The sequence below is a fragment of the Heptranchias perlo genome, chromosome 20 (assembly GCF_035084215.1).
Source record: "Heptranchias perlo isolate sHepPer1 chromosome 20, sHepPer1.hap1, whole genome shotgun sequence".
In the NCBI taxonomy this organism is placed as follows: Eukaryota; Metazoa; Chordata; class Chondrichthyes; order Hexanchiformes; family Hexanchidae; genus Heptranchias; species Heptranchias perlo.
The window spans coordinates 23,871,917-23,891,292 of NC_090344.1; the positions used below are offsets into that span (position 1 = coordinate 23,871,917).

The following is a 19,376-nucleotide window of genomic DNA, read 5'->3' on the forward strand; positions in this document are numbered from 1 at the left end:
GATAACCAATCCTCCACCCATGCCAGAATATTACCCCCAATCCCGTGATTTTTTATCTTAAGTAATAATCTTTTATGTGGCACCTTGTCGAATGCCTTCTGGAAGTCTAAATACACTATGTCCACTGGTTCCCCTTTATCCACCCTATACGTTATATCCTCGAAGAACTCAAGCAAATTTGTCAGACATGACTTCCCCTTCATAAAGCCATGCTGACTTTGTCCTATTAAATTATGCTTATCTAAATGTTCCGTTACTGTCTCCTTAATAATAGACTCCAAAATTTTACCCACCACAGATGTTAAGCTAACTGGCCTATAATTTCCAGCCTTCTGCCTACAACCCTTTTTAAATAACGGTGTTACATTAGCAGTTTTCCAATCTGCCGGGACCTCTCCTGAGTCCAGGGAATTTTGGAAAACTATCACCAAAGCATCCACAATCCCTACTGCCACTTCCCTCAAGACCCTAGGATGGAAGCCATCAGGTCCAGGGGATTTATCCGCCTTGAGTCCCATTATTTTACTGAGTACCATCTCCTGAGTGATTTTAATCGTATTTAGCTCCTCCCCCCCGAGAGTCCCCTGTTTGTCCAGTGTTGGGATATTCTTAGTGTCCTCTACTGTAAAGACTGAAACAAAATATTTGTTCAGCATTTTTGCCATCTCCATGTTTCCCACCATTAATTTCCCGGTCTCATCCTCTAAGGGACCTATGTTTGCCTTAGCCACCCTTTTTCTTTTTATATAACTATAGAAACTCTTGCTATCTGTTTTTATATTTTTTGCTAATTTCTTTTCATAATCTAACTTCCCTTTCTTAATCAATCCTTTGGTTACTTTTTGCTGTCTTTTGAAGAATTCCCAATCTTCTATCCTCCCACGAAGTTTGGCTACCTTATATGTCCTTGTTTTTAGTCGGATACTATCCTTGATTTCTTTACTTAGCCATATTCTGTACACTTACATATATGGCACTGAGAGCAAGATCTTGTGAAACTGCACATTGAAACTGTTGTTTCTTGTGTTGACTGTAACGATCTACAGAGCTAGGGGCAGAGCAGAGTGAGAGAGCACTTGACAGCTGCTGGAGAAAAATCTGGTTGAAATTCAGGTGTCCTTTGTCTGGTGCTTCCAGACAAACGTTCTGTGGTAAGGATGTGTTCACTGAAGTCTGAGGTAGAGAGTGAGTGTGTGAGTGAGTGAGGGAGGGAGGGAGTGAGGGAAGGAGGGAATGAGGGATGGATAGAGTGAGTGAATTAGCGTGTTCGTGAGTGTGCGAGTGACTGAATGAGTGAGAGCGAGAGGGAGGCAGGGAGAGCAGGCAGGAGTGATAAAACTACAAAAGAGAGACAGGCAGACAAGAGAGGAATCACTGCTGGATCTAGTAATGGGAAATGAAACGGAGGAGATAGAAGTAAGTGTAGGCGAATATCGAGGCACTAGTGATAAGGTTTAAAATAATAATTGAGAAAGACGGCCACAAGCCTATTGCCAGCACTCTCTGCGAGCATCCGAGGGCCAAGTGGAGGCTTTCAGCATTTTCCACTTTTATTTCCTGGCGACGTCACACTTTCGACACTCACAGCTTCTTATTTCATGGCCAGGATGCAATTTACACACTTTCTCTTTCGTTAAGTCCCACTTCTGTTCCGTAACCTGTAAATGAATCTATTGACTTAACAAATATTACAGTCACTTCACACACCATCTCCTCCTGTCCGGTCTTGCCAAATGCCTGCTGGATGTTTATTTATTACATTGATTCGATATTCTGTACACTTACATTTATGGCACTGAGAGCATGATCTTGTGAAACTGCACATTGAACCTGTTGTTTCTTGTGTTGACTGTAACGATCTGCAGAGCTAGGGGCAGAGCACAGTGAGAGAGCACTTGACAGCTGCTGGAGAAATATCTGGTTGAAATTCAGGTGTCGTTTGTCTGGTGCTTCCAGTTCCGCCTTCTGTGGTAAGGATGTGTTCACTGAAGTTTAGTGACAAGGCTTTCCATGTTGGGTTGTGCATCGCATCTGTGCACAATATTGTGACTCACTCCGATCATGAATCATTTCTGATTGCTGTAATTATTTGTGTCCCAGAATAACTGATGAAGCTTCTTTTCAGATTGGTTCTCACTTCAGTGATGACTGCCAGGTACTGAACTCCGTTGCATTACTTCATCCGTGGACGATATCAGTGGGTGCATTGCTTAATTGCAGTGTTTCATTGTAAATCAAGCGATCGCTGGTTTAAATCCAGATACTCCCTCTTCTTTCTAAATGATTTTGTGATTCATACAGTAAGTCTGAATTCCCTGTAGCAGCAGGATTGTTGTTTACATTGAAGCTTCAGCAGAGAAACAGGTTAGCTATCTCGATTGGTCAATTCCGGTATTTCTGCACCACATGAGTCACCTCCTGCCCGATTCCATCTCGTTCGATCAGCCATACATTCCTTTCTCTTTCATCTCTTTATCGAGCTTCCCTTTTAAAGCATCTATGCCATTTGCCTCAATTATTCCTTTTGGTGGCGAGTTCCACATTCTTACCGCCCTTTGGGTAAAGAAGATTCTCCTGAATTCCCTCACAAATGCAAACGTTTTTTCTGCGTCTACCCCATCGAACCCTTTCATACTCTTAAAGACCTCTATCAGGTCACCCCCCAGTCTTCCCTTTTGCAGAGAAAAGAGCTCCAACCTGTTTAGTCCTCCTGAGAAGTATATGCTCCGAGTTCTATGATCATCCTTGTGAATCTTTGTTTCAGCTTTGCCAATTCCTCTTTATTCTTCTTAAAATCTGGAGACCAGAATTGTTCACGTTACTCCAAGTGTGGTTTCCTTTTTCACTTCACCTCTGAACTTTCCATTCTCAGCCTGGTTCTCACTTGTATTATCAACCTGACATCTGCCTTACGGCCTCTTCCTCTGCTTCATTTTATTCTCTATCTCCTTCGTCATCCAGAGAGCTCTGGCTTTAGTTGCCCTACGTTTTCCTCTTGTGGGAATGTACACAGACTGTACCCGAACAATCTCCTCTTCAAAAGCCGCTCTTTGCTCGATTACAGTTTTGATTCCATTTTACCAGGGCCGGATCAGTTCTCAATCCTCTGCAATTGACCCTCTTCCAATTAAGTATTTTTACTCTAGATTAATCCTTCTCCTTTTCCATTGTTATTCTCATCCTTATGATACTCTGTTCGCTTTTCCCTAAATGCTCCCCCAAGGACACTTGCTCCACATTAACTATCTCAATCCCTGGAACCAGGTCCAGCATTGCCTCCTAACTAATAGGTTACAGTTGCTTCACACACTAGCTCCTCCTGCCAAACTTGACAAATGCCTGCTGGATGCATCTTTATTATATTCTGTACACTTACATATATGACACTGATAGCATGAACTTGGAAAACCACGCATTGAACCTGGCACTGCATTTGTTGACTGCAAGTAACTAAAGAGCTGGGGGCAGAGCACAGTGACAGAGGATTTAAAGCAGCTGAAGACCTCTGCTTGAAATTCTGATGTTGTTTGGCTGGTGCTTCGAATTCCGCGTTCCGTGGTGAGGATGAATTCAATGAAGCCGAGAGAAAAGGCGTTCCAATTTGGGTTGTGCATCGCATCTGTACACAATAGTGTGACTCACTCCGTTCATGATTCATTTCTGATTGCTGTATTTATTTGTCTCCCAGAATAACTGATGAAGCTTCTTTTCATGTTGGTAATATCAACATTGGTGACTGCCAGCTACTGAGCTCCATTACATTGTGCGTGCAAGAATGGTCAACAGATGTGGGGGTGTAGCTCAGTGGTAGAGCATTTGACTGCAGATCAAGAGGTCTCTGGTTCGAATCCAAGCGCCCCCTTGCACATTCTAAGTGCTTCTTTTGGGGACTCAGAAAATCTGTAATCTGTCGCTGTCGTTGTTGACATTGAGTTTGCCGCACAGATCCAGGCCTTTTGACCCAACGGGTCTGTGCCAGCCTTTCTGCTTCACACAAGACACCTCCCTCCCGACTTCATTTGCCCCCATCCGCACACTCTTCCATTCCATTCGCCCCCGTGTGTTTATCGAGTATGCCATTTCATGTATCGATGTTATTTGCCTCAACTACTCCTTAAGGTAGCGAATTCCACATTCTTGCAACTCTTTGGTAAAGAAGTTTCCCATGAATTCTCTATTGGATTTATCAGTGACTATCTTATATTGATAACCGATAGTTTTAGAGTCCCCAACGAGTGGAAACATTTTCTCTACGTCGACCCAATCAAACCCTTTCATTATCCAAAGACCTCCATCATGTCAGCCATCAGCCTGTTAAATCTATCCTGACAGGTATTATCTTTCAGTTCTGGCATCATCATTATTTTCACCTTCGCCAATTCCTCGATATCCTTTTGATAACAGGGAGACCAGAAGTGTTCACAGTGCTCCAAGTGTGGTTTAACCAACGATCTCGGACTACAGGTACACAAATCACTAAAAGTGGTGACGACATTAAAAAAAACAAGCCAAGCACTGGGGTTCATTTCCAGGGGGATAGAATTGAAAAGCGGAGAAGTTATGTTAAGCATGTATAGTCTCCTGATAAATACTGAGACAAAGTAACGATTCAATATTCCAGCCATTTCACTGTTATTACCTCTGAGTATATCTTGTGTATCCCTTGTTGGCCCTATCCCAATCCTGATGTTATTGACATTTCAGTGCAATAATTGACTATTTCTTGATAATTTAATTTGTATTTCCTTTCTGCTTTCCTGTTTGCTTGTTGACATCCTTCCTAACGTCTTCATTTTCCCCTTTATCATCCTTTCCTTTATTGTCCATGTAGTTAGAATATGCATTTGTTCAATTTCAATTTTACCCTTATCTCTTTATTCATCCACAATGTTTCATTATTGACTATTTGTTGTTTTTTTTTTAGAGGAATGTATTTCTCTTGAACTCTATTGATCACCGTTTCAAATATTTCCCAAAACCTGTTCTATATCTTTGTCAATATTTTTTCCAAGTTCACCTTCCCAGGTTCCAATCTCACCCCCTCAAAAATAGTTTTTTCCAATCTATTAATTTGGTCTTTGTCTTACTGATGTCTCTCTCAATCTTTTACGGTGGATGGATTGAGGTAGGGAGTTAGTTTGTGAGTGAGTGAGGGAGGGATGGAGGGAGTGAGGGAAGGAGGGAATGAGGGATGGATAGAGTGAGTGAATTAGCGTGTTCGTGAGTGTGCGAGTGACTGAATGAGTGAGAGCGAGAGGGAGGCAGGGAAATCAGGCAGGAGTGATCAAATTACAAAAGAGAGACAGGCAGACAAGAGAGGAATCACTGCTGGATCTAGTAATGGGCAATGAAACGGAGGAGATAGGAGAAGTAAGTGTAGGCGAATATCGAGGCACTAGTGATAAGGTTTAAAATAATAATTGAGAAAGACGGCCACACGCCTATTGCCAGCACTCTCTGCGAGCATCCGCGGGTCAAATAGAGGCTTTCAGCATTTTCCACTTTTATTTCCTGGCGACGTCACAATTTCGACACTCACAGCTTCTTATTTCATGGCCAGGATGCAATTTACACACTTTCCCTTTCGTTAAGTCCCACTTCAGTTCCGTCACCTGTAAATGAATCTATTGACTTAACAAATATTACAGTCACTTCACACACTATCTCCGCCTGTCCGCTCTTGCCAAATGCCTGCTGGATGTTTATTTATTACATTGATTCGATATTCTGTACACTTACATATATGGCACTGAGAGCATGATCTTGTGAAACTGCACATTGAACCTGTTGTTTCTTGTGTTGACTGTAACGATCTACAGAATTGGGGCAGAGCACAGTTAGAGAGCACTTGACAGCTGCTGGAGAAACATCTGGTTGAAATTCAGGTGTCGTTTGTCTGGTGCTTCCAGTTCCGTGTTCTGTGGTAAGGATGTGCTCACTGAAGTTTAGTGACAAGGCTTTCCATGTCGGGTTGTGCATCGCATCTGTACACAATAGTGTGACTCATGCCGTTCATGATTCATTTCTGATTGCTGTATTTATTTGTCTCCCAGAATAACTGATGAAGCTTCTTTTCATGTTGGTCATATCAACATTGGTGACTGCCAGCTACTGAGCTCCATTACATTGTGCGTGCAAGAATGGTCAACAGATGTGGGGGTGTAGCTCAGTGGTAGAGCATTTGACTGCAGATCAAGAGGTCTCTGGTTCGAATCCAGGCGCCCCCTTGCACATTCCAAGTGCTTCTTTTGGGGACTCAGAAAATCAGTAATCTGTCGCTGTCGTTGTTCATATTGAGTTTGCCGCACAGATCCAGGCCTTTTGACCCAACGGGTCTGTGCCAGCCTTTATGCTTCACACAAGACACCTCCCTCCCTACTTCATTTGCCCCCATCCGCACACTCTTCCATTCCTTTCGCCCCCGTGTGTTTATCTAGTTGGCCATTTCATGTATCGATGTTATTTGCCTCAACTGCTCCTTAAGGTAGCGAATTCCACATTCTTGCAACTCTTTGGTAAAGAAGTTTCCCATGAATTCTCCATTGGATTTATCAGTGACTATCCTATATTGATAACCGATAGTTTTAGAGTCCCCTACGAGTGGAATCATTTTCTCTCCGTCGACCCAATCAAACCCTTTCATTATCCAAAGACCTCCATCATGTCAGCCATCAGCCTGTTAAATCTATCCTGACAGGTATTATCTTTCAGTTCTGGCATCATCATTATTTTCACCTTCGACAATTCCTCGATATCCTTTTGATATTAGAGAGACCAGAAGTGTTCAGAGTGCTCCAAGTGTGGTTGAACCAAGGATCTCAGACAACAGGTACACAAATCACTAAAAGTGGTGACGACATTAAAAAAAACAAGCCAAGCACTGGGGTTCATTTCCAGGGGGATAGAATTGAAATGCGGAGAAGTTATGTTAAGCATGTATCGTCTCCCTGATAAATACTAAGACAAAGTAACTATTCAATATTCCAGCCATTTCACTGTTATTACCTCTGAGTATATCTTGTGTATCCATTGTTGGACCTATCCCTATCCTGATGTTATTGACATTTCAGTGCAATAATTGACTATTTCTTGATAATTTAATTTTGTATTTCCTTTCTTCTTTCCTGATTGCTTGTTGGCATCCTTCCTAACGTCTTCATTTTCCCCTTTATCATCATTTCATTTATTGTCCATTTCGTTAGAATATGCATTTGTTCAATTTCAATTTTACCCTTATCTCTTTATTCATCCACAATGTTTCATTATTGACTATTTGTTGTTTTTTTCTTAGAGGAAAGTGTTTCTCTTGAACTCTATTGATCACCGTTTCAAATATTTCCCAAAACCTGTTCTGTATCTTTGTCAAGATTTTTTCCAAGTTCACCTTCCCAGGTTCCAATCTCATCCCCTCAAAAATAGTTTGTTTCCAATCTATTAATTTGGTCTTTGTCTTACTGATGTCTCTCTCAATCTTTACGGTGGAGGGATTGAGGTAGGGAGTGATGTGTGAGTGAGTGAGGGAGGGAGTGAGGGAAGGAGGAAATGAGGGATGGATAGAGTGAGTGAATTAGCGTGTTCGTGAGTGTGCGAGTGACTGAATGAGTGAGAGCGAGAGGGAGGCAGGGAGAGCAGGCAGGAGCGATAAAATTACAAATGAGAGACAGGCAGACAAGAGAGGAATCACTGCTGGATCTGGTAATGGGGAATGAAACGGAGGAGATAGAAGTAAGTGTAGGCGAATATCGAGGCACTAGTGATAAGGTTTAAAATAATAATTGAGAAAGACGGCCACAAGCCTATTGCCAGCACTCTCTGCGAGCATCCGCGGGTCAAATAGAGGCTTTCAGCATTTTCCACTTTTATTTCCTGGCGACGTCACAATTTCGACACTCACAGCTTCTTATTTCATGGCCAGGATGCAATTTACACACTTTCCCTTTCGTTAAGTACCACTTCAGTTCCGTAACCTGTAAATGAATCTATTGACTTAACAAATATTACAGTCACTTCACACACTATCTCCTCCTGTCCACTCTTGCCAAATGCCTGCTGGATGTTTATTTATTACATTGATTCGATATTCTGTACACTTACATATATGGCACTGAGAGCATGATCTTGTGAAACTGCACATTGAACCTTTTGTTTCTTGTGTTGACTGTAACGATCTACAGAATTGGGGCAGAGCACAGTTAGAGAGCACTTGACAGCTGCTGGAGAAACATCTGGTTGAAATTCAGGTGTCGTTTGTCTTGTGCTTCCAGTTCCGTTTTCTGTGGTAAGGATGTGCTCACTGAAGTTTAGTGACAAGGCTTTCCATGTCGTGTTGTGCATCGCATCTGTACACAATAGTGTGACACACTCCGTTCATGATTCATTTCTGATTGCTGTATTTATTTGTCTCCCAGAATAACTGATGAAGCTTCTTTTCATGTTGGTAATATCAACATTGGTGACTGCCAGCTACTGAGCTCCATTACATTGTGCGTGCAAGAATAGTCAACAGATGTGGGGGTGTAGTTCAGTGGTAGAGCATTTGACTACAGATCAAGAGGTCTCTGGTTCGAATCCAGGCGCCCCCTTGCACATTCTAAGTGCTTCTATTGGGGACTCAGAAAATCAGTAATCTGTCGCTGTCGTTGTTCATATTGAGTTTGCCGCACAGATCCAGGCCTTTTGACCCAACGGGTCTGTGCCAGCCTTTATGCTTCACACAAGACACCTCCCTCCCGACTTCATTTGCCCCCATCCGCACACTCTTCCATTCGTTTCGCCCCCGTGTGTTTATCCAGTTTGCCATTTCATGTATCGATGTTATTTGCCTCAACTGCTCCTTAAGGTAGCGAATTCCACATTCTTGCAACTCTTTGGTAAAGAAGTTTCCCATGAATTCTCCATTGGATTTATCAGTGACTATCTTATATTGATAACCGATAGTTTTAGAGTCCCCGACGAGTGGAATCATTTTCTCTCCGTCGACCCAATCAAACCCTTTCATTATCCAAAGACCTCCATCATGTCAGCCATCAGCCTGTTAAATCTATCCTGACAGGTATTATCTTTCAGTTCTGGCATCATCATTATTTTCACCTTCGTCAATTCCTCGATATCCTTTTGATAATAGGGAGACCAGAAGTGTTCACAGTGCTCCAAGTGTGGTTTAACCAAGGATCTCAGACAACAGGTACACAAATCACTAAAAGTGGTGACGACATTAAAAAAAACAAGCCAAGCACTGGGGTTCATTTCCAGGGGGATAGAATTGAAATGCGGAGAAGTTATGTTAAGCATGTATAGTCTCCCTGATAAATACTGGGACAAAGTAACTATTCAATATTCCAGCCATTTCACTGTTATTACCTCTGAGTATATCTTGTGTATCCCTTGTTGGCCCTATCCCTATCCTGATGTTATTGACATTTCAGTGCAATAATTGACTATTTCTTGATAATTTAATTTTGTATTTCCTTTCTGCTTTCCTGATTGCTTGTTGACATCCTTCCTAACGTCTTCATGTTCCCCTTTATCATCCTTTCCTTTATTGTCCATGTAGTTAGAATATGCATTTGTTCAATTTCAATTTTACCCTTATCTCTTTATTCATCCACAATGTTTCATTATTGACTATTTGTTGTTTTTTTAGAGGAATGTATTTCTCTTGAACTCTATTCATCACCGTTTCAAATATTTCCCAAAACCTGTTCTATATCTTTGTCAAGATTTTTTCCAAGTTCACCTTCCCAGGTTCCAATCTCACCCCTTCAAAAATAGTTTGTTTCCAATCTATTAATTTGGTCTTTGTCTTACTGATGTCTCTCTCAATCTTTTACGGTGGAGGGATTGAGGTTGGGAGTGATGTGTGAGTGAGTGAGGGAGGGAGTGAGGGAAGGAGGGAAGGAGAGATGAATCGAGTGAGAGAATTAGCGTGTTCGTGAGTGTGCGAGTGACTGAATGAGTGAGAGCGAGAGGGAGGTGTGGCGAGCAGGCAGGAGTGATAAAATTACAAAAGAGAGACAGGCAGACAAGAGAGGAATCACTGCTGGATCTAGTAATGGGGAATGAAACGGAGGAGATAGGAGAAGTAAGTGTAGGCGAATATCGAGGCACTAGTGATAAGGTTTAAAATAATAATTGAGAAAGACGGCCACACGCCTATTGCCAGCACTCTCTGCGAGCATCCGAGGGTCAAATAGAGGCTTTCAGCATTTTCCACTTTTATTTCCTGGCGACGTCACACTTTCGACACTCACAGCTTCTTATTTCATGGCCAGGATGCAATTTACACACTTTCCCTTTCGTTGAGTCCCACTTCTGTTCTGTAACCTGTAAATGAATCTGTTGACTTAACAAATATTACAGTCACTTCACACACTATCTCCTGCTGTCCGCTCTTGCCAAATGCCTGCTGGATGTTTATTTATTACATTGATTCGATATTCTGTCCACTTACATATATGGCACTGAGAGCATGATCTTGTGAATCTGCACATTGAACCTATTGTCTCTTGTGTTGACTGTAACGATCTACAGAATTGGGGCAGAGCACAGTGAGAGAGCACTTGATCGCTGCTGGAGAAACATCTGGTTGAAATTCAGGTGTCGTTTGTCTGGTGCTTCCAGTTGCACGTTCTGTGGTTAGGATGTGTTCACTGAAGTTTAGTGACAAGGCTTTCCATGTTGGGTTGTGCATCGCATCTGTACACAATAGTGTGACTCAATCCGTTCATGAATCATTTCTGATTGCTGTAATTATTTGTCTCCCAGAATAACTGATGAAGCTTCTTTTCAGATTGGTTCTTTCAACAGTGATGACTGCCAGGTACTGAACTCTGTTGCATTCCCTTGTCTGTGGACGATGTCAGTGGGTGAATTGCTTAATTGCAGTGTTTAATTATAAATCAAGCGATCACTGGTTTAAATCCCGATACTCCCTCTTCTTTCTAAATGATTTTGTGATTCATACAGTAAGTCTGAATTCCCTGTAGCAGCAGGATTGTTGTTTACATTGAAGCTTCAGCAGAGAAACAGGTTTGCTATCTCGATTGGTCACTTCCGGTATTTATGCACCACATGAGTCTCCTCCTGCCCTATTTCATCTCGTTCTATCAGCCATACATTCCTTTCTCTTTCATCTCTTCATCGAGCTTCCCCTTTAAAGCATCTATGCCATTTGCCTCAACGATTCCTTTTGGTGGCGAGTTCCACATTCTTACCGCCCTTTGGGTAAAGAAGATTCTCCTGAATTCCCTCACAAATGGAAACGTTTTTTTCTCCGTCACCCAATCGAATCCTTTCAAAATCTTAAAGACCTCTATCAGGTCACCCCTCAGTCTTCCCTTTTCTCGATAAAAGAGCTTCAACCTGTTTAGTCCTCCTGAGAAGTATATGCTCCGAGTTCTATTATCATCCTTGTGAATCTTTTTTTCAGCTTTGCCAATTCCTCTTTATTCCTCTTATAATCTGTCGACCAGAATTGTTCACGTTACTCCAAGTGTGGTTTCCATTTTCAATTCACCTCTGAACTTTCCATTCTCAGCCTGGTTCTGACTTGTATTCTCAACCTGACATCTGCCATACGGCAACTTCCTCTGCTTCATTTTATACTCTATCTCTTTCGTCATCCAGAGATCTCTGGCTTTAGTTGCTTCTTGTGGGAATGTACACAGACTGTACCCGAACAACCTCCTCTTCAAAAGCCGCCCATTGCTCGATTACAGTTTTGATTCCAGTTTACCAGGGCCGGATCAGTTCTCAACCCTCTGTAATTGACCCTCTTCCAATTAAGTGTTTTTACTCTAGATTACTCCTTCTCCTTTTCCATTGCTATTCTAAACCTGATGATACTCTATTCGCTATTCCCTAAATGCTCCCCCAAGGACACTTGCTCCACATTAACGATCTCATTCCCTGGAACCAGATCCATCATTGCCTCCTAACTACAGTTGCTTCACACACTAGCTCCTCCTGCCACACTTGCCTAATGCCTGCTGGATGCATCTTTATTATATTCTGTGCACTTACATATATGGCACTGATAGCATGATCTTGGAAAACCACGCATTGAACCTGGCACTGCATTTGTTGACTGAAAGTATCTTAAGAGCTGGGGGGCAGAGCACAGTGACAGAGCATTTGACAGCAGCTGAAGACCTCTGCTTGAAATTCTGATGTCATTTGTCTGGTGCTTCATGTTCCGTGTTCTGTGGTAAGGATGTGTTCACTGAAGCTTAGTGACAATGCTTTCCATATTGGGTTGTGCATCGCATCTGCACACAATTGTGTCACTCACTCGATTCATGACACATTACTGATTGCCCGAGTGATTTGTCTCCCTGAATAACTGATAAAGCTTCTTTTCATGTTGGTTTTTCAACATTGATCACTGCCAAGTACTGAGCTCCGTCACCTTGTGTGTGTAAGAAGCGGGGCTGGTTGTGGGGGTGTAGTTCAGTGGCAGAGCATTTGACTTCAGATTAAGAGGTATTTGGTTCAAATCCAGGTACCCCTTTGCATTGTAATTGCTTATCGTGTGATGCGTAGGGTAAGTGTACCCTCCCTGCAGAAGCAGGATTGTTGCTTATGTTCTGTTACGTTATGCCGACAGCAGTTGAGAAGTCCACTCATCTCGATTGTTCCATCCTGATGTTTACGCTCCACATGAGTGTCCTCCCTCCCGACTTCATCTCACCCGATCACCCTGCCCTTTACTTCATCTGCTTATCTTGCTTCCCCTTTAAAGCATCTATGCCATTCGCCTGAATTATTCCTTTTGCTGGGAGTTTCACATTCTTACCAAACTTTCGGTAAAGATGTTTCTCTTCAATTCCGATTGGATTTATTAGTGACTAGCTCATGTTTATGACCTCTCGTTTTGGTCTCCCTCACAAATGGAAACATTCTGACGACGTCTACCCTACCAAACCCTTTAATTATCTTAAAGATCTCTATCAGGTCATCCCCCAGTCTTCTCTTTTCGAGAGAAAAGAGCTCCAACCTGTTGAGCCTTTCCTGATAAGTATTTCTTGATAAGTCCGAGTTCTATTATCATCCTTGTGAATCTTTTTTGCTGCTTTGCCAATTCCTCTCTAATCTTCTTATAATCTGGAGACCAGAACTTTTCACATTACTTCAAGTGTGGTCCAACCAAGGTTCTATTCCTGCTTATCATCTGGCTTTCAATTGTATCCCTTAGTGGTCTCAGCCCGGATCCCTGTGGAATACCACTTCTCATCTTTTGTCAGTCTGGGTCACTACCCTTACCCTTACTCTCTGTTTTCTGTTTTGTAGCCAGCTTGCTGTCCATTCTGATACTTGTCCACTGACTCCACATCCTCAGACCTTAGATATGAGTTTATAATGCTGAACCTTATCGAAGGCTTTTTGAAAATCCAAATTTATTACGACTGCTACATCAGCCATGTCTATTCTTTCTGTTACTTCTTCAAAGAATTCAATAAGATTGCTCAAGCATGACCTTCCTTTCTGAAATCCGTGCTGTCTATTATTTATTATAATTTAGTTTTCTAGATATTTTTTCTGTTGCATCATAGAGTAATCATTCCATTATCTACACTAACACCGATTATAAACTCACTGTTTTGTTGCTCCCTGGGCTTGTTCTATCTCCCTTGTTTTATTTTAGGAATAGGATTGCTGTCCATCAGACCTCCAACAATATTCCCTTTTCTAATGAATGTTTACACATATGAAAGAATATCTCTGCTGTCTCTTCCCTAATGTCTATTAACATGCGCGGCTGCAATCGATCCTGACTGGGGGTCCTTTCCTCTCTAAGTTTGATTAGTTTATCAATTATCTTTTATGTTTTGTAGTGAAATTGCAGTTAAGGAGGAGGAGTGTGAAACATTGGATGGAATAAACATGTTGAGAGAAGAAGTATTAAGGAGATTAGCATCTTTGAATGTAGATAAATCCCCAGGGCCGGATGAAATGTATCCCAGGCTGTTAAAAGAAGCAAGGGAGGAAATAACGGAGACTCTGAACATCATCTTCCAATCCTCCCTGGATAAGGCGTGGTGCTGGAGAATTGGAGGACTGCTAGTGTCTTACCGTTATTTAAAAAGGGAGATAAGGATAGACCGAGTTATTATCGGCCAATCAGTTTTACCTCGGTGGTGGGCAAATTTTTGGAATCAATTCTGAGTGACACGTTAAACCATCACGTAGAAAGGAACGGGTTAATGAAGGACAGTCAAGGTGGATTTATAAGGGAAGGTCGTGACTGACTGACTTGATTGAATTTTTTGAGGAGGTAACAAGGATTGTCAATGACGGCAGTGCATTTGATGTCGTCCACAAGGATTCTAGCAATGGTCGACGGGAGTTTTTATGACTGGAAGGCTATTTCCAGTCAGGTTCCGCATGGCTCACTATTCGGTCCCTTGCTTTTCCTGGTATATGTTAATGATTTTAACTTAAATGTACGGGCATGATAAAGAAGTTTGCTGAGGATACACAAATTGACGGTCAACTTTTGTATTCTCTGCAAACTTCTTTAACATGCCCCCTAAATTTAAGTTAAAATCATGAATATATAGTGAGGAGGAAACCTGTAGACTGCAGGAAGATATCAACGGACTAATCAGGTGGGCAGAAAATTGACAAATTGAATTCAATCCGGACAGGTGTGAGGTGATGCTTTTGGGGAGGGCAAACAAGGCAAGGGAATACAAAATAAATGGAATGATACTGAGAGGTAGAGGACGTGAGGGACCTTGGAGTGCATTTGCTTTCTTCGCCGAGGCATAGAATATAAGAGCAGGGACGTTATGCTCGAGCGGTATAAAACACTGGTTATATCACAGCTTAAGTACTGCATACAGTTCTGATCACCATATTACAGGAAACAATGTAATTGTACTGGAGAGGATACAAAGGAGAGTGGACGAATGAGTGAATGAGTGAGTGAATGAGTGAGTGAGTGATTGAGTGAGTGAGCGAATGAGTGCGTGAGTAAGTGAGTGAGTGAGTGATTGAGTGAGTGAATGGGTGAGTGAGTGAGTGAATAAGTGAGTGAGTGGATGAATGAGTGATTGCGAGAGGGAAGCAGGGAGAGAAGACAGGAGCGATGAAATGACAAAAGGGAGACAGGCAGACAAGAGAGGAATCACTGCTGGATCTCGTAATGGGAAGTGAAATGGAACAGATAAGAGAAGTAAACGTTGGGGAACATCTAGGCACGAGCGATCACAACATAATAAGGTTTATAAATATCATTGCGAAAGACGGTCACAGTTCTGTCGCCTGCACTTTCTGACTGCATTTGACGGCCAAAAGTAGTTTATGGAGAATTTTCCACTTTTGTTTCCCGGAAATTACACACTTTGGGCACTCACAGCCTCTTATTTCATGGCTAGGATGTAAATTCTGTAATTTACAAAGTTTTCCATTCGTAAAGACCCATTTCTGTTCCGTAACCAGCAATTGGATGTATTGACTTAACATATCGAATCATTGAAAGGTTACAGCACAGAAGGAGACCATTCGGCCCATCGGGCGCGGGCCGGCTCCCTGCAAGTGCAACCCAGTGACACTCCCCCATCCTATCCCCGTAGCCCTGCAATTTTTTCCCTTCAAGTACTTATCCAGTTCCCTTTTGAAGGCCATTATTGAATCTGCCTCCACGACCTCCTCGGGCAATGCATTCCAGATTCTAACAACTCAATGCGGAAAACAGTTTCTCTCTATCTGCTCTGCAAGAAACCTCATGGTTTTGAAGACCTCCATCAAATTTCGTCTCAACCTTCTCTGCTCTGAGGAGAACAACCTCAGCTTCTCCAGTCTATGCACGTAACTGAAGTCCCACATCCCTGAAATCATTCCAGTAAATATTTTCTGCACCCTCTCTAAGGCCTTCACATCCTTCCTAAAGCGTGGTGCCCAGAATTTGACACAATACTCCAGTTGAGGCCAAACCAATGTTTTACAAAGGTGAAGCCCTGAGAGGGGGTGCAGAAAAAAATTACTAGCATAATTCCAGGAATGAGGGACTTTAGTTACATGGATCGACTGGAGAATATGGGGTTGCTCTCCTTGGAACAGAGACGGTTTTTCGAGTTTTGATAGAGGTATTCAAATCATGAAGGATCTCGACATGGAAGAAGGAGAGAAACTGTTCACATTGGCGGAAGGGTTAAGAACCAGAGGACATAGATTTAAGGTGATTGGCAAAATAACCAAAGGTGACATGAGGAAAAACTTTTTCACGCAGTGAGAGGTTCGGATTTGGAATGCACTGCCCGAGGATGTGATGGAGGCAGATTCAATCATGGCATTGAAAGGGGAGCTGGATAAGTACTTGAAAGGAAAAAAAATGCAGGGCTTCGGGGAAAGGCAAGGGAGTGTTTCTAGCTGGATCGCTCTTGCAGAGAGCCAGCACGGACTCGATGGGCCAAATGGCCTCTTTCCGTGCTGTAACCTTTCGATGATTCAACTTTATGTGTTGGAGGCGATTCAAAGGGAACAGAGCGTGCCGTAAATCGACACACCTCTCAGTATCCTCGCAAGCAATGTAGTTTAAGAGCAATTAATCCTGAAACGTCTTACTTGATAACTCAAGTCGTACACTCGAAACCAATTTGGTAAAGGAAGACTAATATTGGGGACTGGAAATAGTTAGTGTACAACTTGATATTGCTGGACACTGGAATAGAAAACGAGATTGGATGGACAGAAGTGGTCTGAAAGGATGGCCGATCGGCTGTGGGACGCAATTAACTTTTACACTGGCTGCACAATTGAGCGAACAGCGGCTCGTTGGTCTCGGGGTATGATTCTTGCTTCGGGCGTTTCATTGAATAATATGCAAGAGGTCCCGGGTTCAAATCCCAGACGAGCCCTCCTGTGTTGCTCCTTTTAGTGAAAAGTCACCAATTGGCTTCTGACATCTTTTCAGTGTTGCTGTTGGTGGAACTGAATTCTTTCCAGACCATGTTTGAGCTCCAGTGGACTGAATGCCGAAGATTCATCGGCGCAACACACAGAAAGCAAATAAAATGTCTCAAGATGATGAGGAGATTGAAACTGAATTTGCATTTTTCCCAATTCAGGCGGATATTAGATGGCGGGATAGAAAGCCACATATCCAAGTTTGCCGATGACGCCAAGATGGGCAGCATTGTTAGCAGTGCAGATGAAAGCATAAAATTACAGAGATGCATTAATACAATGAATGACTGGGTAAAATTGTGTCAAATCGATATCTGTTTAGTCAAGTGTGAGGTCATCCACTTTGGACCTAGAAGGATAAATCAGAGTATTTTCGAAATGGTGAAAAGCTCGAAACAGTGGAGGTCCAAACAGACTTTGGGGTCCATGTACATAAATCATTAAAATGTCATGGACAGGAAAAAAAATAATCAAAAAGGTGAATGGAATGTTGGTCTTTATATCTAGACGACTAGAATACAAGGGGATAGGCATTATGATATAGTTATACAAAGCTCTGGTTAGACCACACCTGAAGTATTGTATTCAGTTCTGGGCAACGCACCTTCGGAAGGATATATTGGCTGTGGAGTGAGTGCAGCGTCGATTTACTAGAATGTTACCTGGACACCAAGGGTTAAATTAGGCGGAAAGTTTACACAAACTGGGGTTTACCTCGAATTTAGTCGATTAAGGGCTGATTTGATCGAACTTTTCAAAATATTAAGGGGAACTGATGGAGTAGATAGAGAAAAACTATTTCCGCCGGCTGGGATGTCTAAGACTTGGGGACATAGCCTAAACATTAGGGTCAGGACTTTCAGGAGTGAAGTTGGGAAACACCTCTGCAAGCAAAGGGAGGGAGAAGTTTGGAACTCTCCTCCACAAACGGCAGTTGATGCGAACTGAATTGTTAATTTTATACCTGAGATTGATCGATTTTTGTTAACTGAAGTTATTAAGCGATACGGGGCTAAGGCGATTATATGGAGTTCGGTCACATATCAGCCGTGATCTGTTTGAATTGCGGAACAGGCTCGAGGGGTGAAATGGCATACTGATATTCCTCAGCTCCTCATTGGTGAGAATGATTCTGCATTGGCCGGAAATCGAACCAAAGTCTCCCGCAGAAGAGGTGAGAATTCGACCCCTGCACAACCAATGCGCGCGTTCTTAATAGCGGCAAGTGTCCATTTGGAAACCGATCTGAACGAACATGCCGTTTACAGCTGCGGTGGCCGAGTGTTTAAAGCGTTGGACTCAAAATTCAGTTGAGGTTTTCCTGCGCAGGTTTGAATTCTGCTCGCAGAGCTTCTGTTTCAAGATCACTTCAGTGCTGAAATAGATTAACTTGGAGTTAATTGACCGCATTTATCTCTCTCCCAGAATGAGAGATTTTACAGCGTGGCCGGTGCTTTTAATTAGTGTCAGATCTTCTCTTGCAAGATTTCAAGACCCGAGAAAGAATCTCTCCCAATCTGTAACTTAAATTCTGCTAGTTTGCAAAACCTGACATTTTTACTCTTTATTTTCTTTGTCTGCATCTCTCTATCTCTCCCTGTCTCTGTCTCTTGTCTCTCTGCTTTGTCCCGATGGACTTCTCAGGCTTCCTTGAACGGCGACAGCTGATCTCACCAGCAACAATAGCAGAGAATGTGAAAGGAAAAAAAAGACTGAGACAGTAGGAAAAGGAAAGGTGCAACCCAGCTGATAAATTGGTAGCTAATGTATCCACATTCATGGATCTTCGCTCTCATAGTGAATGAAAGCAGCAATTTGAGTAAAGTGTACTTATGGTGGAGTGTAAACTATGACGATGCCGAGACAGACGACAATGTCGTTTCAGAGTAATTCATTCTGTAAAGTGTTACTTGATAATACAAGTCGTACATTCAAAACAAATTTGATATTTTTGATGTGATATAATTAGTGCAGAACTTGACATTGTACAAGAAAGCGGGATTCTATCGACAGAGCCTTCTGAAAGGATGGCGGATCGGCTGCGTGGCAGCGAAATTTTACAGTGGTTGCACGGCTCTGTTGCCAGTTGGTCTTTGGGTCTGATTCTCGCTCAGGGAGTTTCATTGGTTCAAATCCAGGATAAGCCCCGTTGTGTCCCCATTTTTAGTCAAAAATCACCAATTGGCTTCTCACATCTTTTCAGCGGTGCAGAAGGCAGGTTTGACTTATCTCCAGCAGAACATGTTTGAGCACCAGAGGACAGAATGCAAAGGGTTTGTCCACGCAACACACGGAGACGAAATGAAGATAATCTTTCAAGAAGTTGGACAGATTGAAGCCGTCACATGAATTTATCCCAATTCAGGCGATCTCATGGGTGCAGAATACAAAAGGTAAAGGATGCTGCATTGTCCTGGAAACAAACTCATGGTTTACCGCCGGCAGGCAAGGGTTTCACACTGAGCCAC

General features: G+C 42.4%; 3 non-coding genes across 3 annotated transcripts; all 3 read left to right on the plus strand.

Annotated features, from left to right (window-relative positions):
• Nucleotides 1–3,790: 3,790 nt before the first annotated feature.
• On the plus strand, nucleotides 3,791–3,862 carry trnac-gca (transfer RNA cysteine (anticodon GCA)). The gene has a single exon. It is a non-coding gene; the product is annotated as a tRNA-Cys (tRNA).
• Nucleotides 3,863–6,155: 2,293 nt separating this feature from the next.
• On the plus strand, nucleotides 6,156–6,227 carry trnac-gca (transfer RNA cysteine (anticodon GCA)). Its single transcript has one exon. It is a non-coding gene; the product is annotated as a tRNA-Cys (tRNA).
• Nucleotides 6,228–8,510: 2,283 nt separating this feature from the next.
• trnac-aca (transfer RNA cysteine (anticodon ACA)) lies at nucleotides 8,511–8,582 on the plus strand. The gene has a single exon. It is a non-coding gene; the product is annotated as a tRNA-Cys (tRNA).
• Nucleotides 8,583–19,376: the final 10,794 nt, after the last annotated feature.